This window comes from Amborella trichopoda, chromosome 7, assembly GCF_054954075.1.
Source record: "Amborella trichopoda isolate Santa Cruz 75 chromosome 7, AtrichopodaSantaCruz75HAP2 v2.0, whole genome shotgun sequence".
Lineage (NCBI taxonomy): Eukaryota > Viridiplantae > Streptophyta > Magnoliopsida > Amborellales > Amborellaceae > Amborella > Amborella trichopoda.
Genome location: NC_142342.1, coordinates 25,435,891 through 25,440,107, shown reverse-complemented (window position 1 = coordinate 25,440,107; position 4,217 = coordinate 25,435,891).

Genomic DNA, 4,217 nt, shown 5'->3' with positions numbered 1-4,217 from the left:
AGGGATGACTTGTTAAGGTTCAAAGGCCGAGTGTGTGTTCCCAATGATGAGAAAATAAAAAGGGCTGTCCTAGAGGAAGCACACCACTCTCGTTACACGATACACCCAGGGAGTACAAAGATGTACCAGGATTTGAAAAATACCTTCTGGTGGAACAACATGCAGCGAGATGTGGCACAGTATGTCACTAAATGCTTGACGTGCCAGCCAGTGAAGACAGAGCATCAGAAACCTGCTGGACTGCTACAGCCCTTGCCCATACCAAAGTGGAAATGGGAACACATCACAATGGACTTTGTTTCTGGATTATCGAGATCAAGTGCAGGGCATGATAGTATTGGGTCGTGGTGGACCGATTAACCAAAGCTGCTCACCTCTTACCAGCTCGTACGACCTATGCTCTAGACGAGCTAGCCAAGTTATACATAAGGGAAATTGTGAGATTGCACGGAGTGCCCATCAGCATTGTGTCAAACCGGAACACTAGATTTACCTCCAGATTTTGGGCAAGTATGCAGCTAGCTTTGGAAACCAGACTTACTTTTAGCACCGCCTTCCACCCCCAAATTGATGGATAGTCAGAGAGAACCATTCAAACCTTGAAGGACATGTTGAGGGCATGTGTCACTGACTTTAAGGGGAGCTGGGAATACCATCTACCTTTGATAGAATTTTCCTACAACAACAGTTTCCAAGCCAATATTCAGATGGCACCTTATGAGGCTTTGCATGGAAGAAAGTGCAGGTCACCCATCTGTTAGGATGAGGTGAGCGAAAGAAGATTATTAGGGCCCGAAAAAGTTCAGATGACTTTCGAGAAGATTACCTTAATTAGAGAGCGGCTTAAGACAACCCAAAGTCAGCAAAAGAGCTATGTTGATAATCGTCGGAGAAACCTCGAGTTTGAAGTGGGGGATCGAGTCTTCCTGAAAACATCACCAACCAATGGTGTTACGAGATTTGGTAAAAAGGGGAAATTGAGCCCACGATTCATTGGGCCTTTTGAAGTCATGGAAAGAATTGAAAGCGTGGCTTATCGACTTGCTCCGCCACTTAAACTGGCCAGCGTCCACAATGTCTTCCATATATCACTGCTGAGGAAATATTGACTTGTTGCATCCCATGTCTTAGAGTATGAACCAATTCCACTAGGGGAAGATTTGACTTATGTTAAACGACCAATTATGATATTAGACAGGAGAGTACAAGTGTTGCACAGTAAAGAAATTCCTCTGGTATGGGTGCAATGACAGTATCATTAAAGGGAAGAATTGATATGGGAACGAGAGGATGAGATTAGATAGAAATACCCCCACCTTTTTAGTCAATGTTGATATGATTTTGAGGACAAAATCCCTTTTAAAGGGGGGATTTTGTAAGGGACACAATTCGATTAAACCGGACCACTCGCGGTAGTGGAGAGAGAGAAGGAAGTCGAGAAAAACGGAAGCACAGTGCCGGTTGAGTTAAAGGAAAACATAACGCCGACTGAGTAAGAGGAAAACGTAGCGCCCATTGAGTAAAAGGAAAAGGTAGCACTGGCTGAGTAACAGAAAAACTGTAGCCCCAGCTGAGTACAAGGAAAACATAGCACCGACTGAGTAAGAGGAAAACACAGCGTCGTCTTAGTAAGAGGAAAATGCAACGTCGGCTGAGCAAGAGGAAAACGCAGCGCCTGCTGAGTAAGAGGAAAATGTAGCGCTGACTGAGTAAGAGGAAAACGTAGCACCAGTTGAGTAAGAGGAAACCGTAGCGCCGGCTGTGTAAGAAGAAGACGCAGCACTGGCTGTGTAAGAGAACCCATCGTCATCTGTGAATGCAAGGCCTAGCACCGGCTGTGACCCAGTGCCGACTGGAAAAGGGGAGTAAGAAAGAGCAGCGCTAGAGTGTCTTCGTCAAACGTACAGCCTCCGTACAGATCAACACCTCTTCGTAAGTGTCAGAGCAATGAGTGATTGTGTCAGCCATAATGAATCCCACCAACCGTGAGCACTTAAGCCCTTTGACAGACAATTTTCTTCATTTTACTCCCTCTCTCCCCCTAAGGAGTTCACTGCAGCCCCTTGAAGATAGTCCACTGGTGGAGCTTAAGGAAAGCTCGTGGAGACAGTGAGTGACGTATTGAGATATGTTGAGAAGTCAAGGTAATTGGATTTAGTTTCTATGCATCCATAGTTTATGCAAAGAACAAATATTTAGAATGGGTACGATGATAGAATGAAAATGTGAAGAATGAATGCGTTAACATGAAGTTGAAATTTCAGTTTTTGTGCTTCTTAATGCCATGACTGTTTTTACACAATATATGATATTTATATAAATGGACACTCATGAAATTTCTCACTGTGAGACTTCTTATCACGAATAATGTTCCAAGCCCAAAGTATAGCTTGGCTAGGAAATATTAAGTGTTCTTTAAAAGCATGTTAACTTGAGCATATGAATTTCCAGAACTGTGACCATTTTTGCATCCATGTGTTTGTTAGCCAAATGGCATCCAAATGGGACCAAACCTGTCTCGAATGAAAGGCATGTATGTCTACTTTAAGTTTACTTTTTATGTCATGATGAAATTTCTACTGGAAGAAAAGATATGGCCTAAAATGTCAAGGCATGACACTGCTCACATTCGCTGCTAATTCCAGCTGTTGCAGCTCTCCTTGGGCAATGCTTTTAGCCTTGCAAAAGGTGTCCAAAAACCTTAAAAATATACCATTGGAAAGTTTTATGAAAGTACTCAAAGTTGCATGTTTTGAGGTTTTTGAAATTTCCTACGGATTTTGAATTATGACCCGAAATGCGCGAGTATGTTGCTGCGCACTGTTGCATGGAAGATTTCGAGCAAGTAATGCTCACGTTGTACTGAGCTATTGACCCATCAAATGGCCCCCAATTTCTTTCAAATTAATATTTTTGTAAAGGTCTATGTGTTATCTCAAAGTTTCATGTTTAAGGAATCCTGAAACTCCCCCTAAAACGGGAGCTACGCCCTTGCAAAAGGAGCATGTCACTATTACTTGTCACTGCATTATTTTACGATCATGTGGTGCTAAGTTATCTTGATATATGATAAATGTGAATGCCATATGATAAATTCCATGAGAATTCTATAAAGATATGTGAATGATTTCATATAAATTGCACTTTATGAGAAAGAGGGGCCACGAGTGCGATAGTGATGCAATGAATTCATAATGAATGCCAAATGCTACTGAGATATGTGTAAATGGCCTGTGAAAGCTTATGAAAGACATGTATTTTACTTAATTCTATGATATTATGATGTTATAATAAACTATCATTCATCTGTATGAGACATTGATTTATGAGAATGTGATTCATCCATTATGAGGCATTGTAATAGCGAGTATGTGATGGGACACTCACCGGTAGTGGATATTGTTATGATACTGTAATGAATTGGCCACTAGGTGGTGGGACACTCACCAGTAGTGGATATTGTTGCGATACTGTAATTAATGACCAATGCTTATGTTGATATTGACGACTACGCAGTGGGACACTCACCGGAAGTGGATACTGCTATGATGTTGCCTGCTACGCGATGGGACACTCATCGGTAGTAAGGACAGACATATCCCCTAAAATGCTTAATAATAGGAGCATGTTAAGGAAGAGGATAGAGGGTCGCACCCTAGATTTATGTAATGAATGATTGATGCCTTGCAAGGTAAGGGCCTATCAAACCCCCAATGCGCGCTGGGGACTATGTGTGTGTGTGTGTTGTGGGCATTACGAAGTAGATTAACCCACTTGTTATTGCCCTCCCTCCTGTACGATGGTAGATGTCTTAAGCAATGGGATTGGCTTTGCTTGATGGATAGGGCCTCTACTACGAGAGTTGGTGATTTAGGGAGTGAGTGGATAAGAATTGATTTTATGTATAAGGAATGTTTAATATTACAATGATTGGATGATTAATGATTTCACTGACCGAATGCTTATGATCACACCGAATTAAAGGTAACTGTCGTTTAAATGAAATGTTTATATTCGCTGCCTTGACCTGATATGCATATATGCTAAACTATGACTTTATATTGATGAACTGTACTATTTTAACACATGGATAGAACTACCACAGATGCATGACACTAGACCTGCTTACTGGGCTGTATAGCTCATCCCATTATTTCTCCTCTCCTTGTAGATTGATAGCGACATGTTTGGCAGCTGGAAGACGAAGCAAGTGTTCT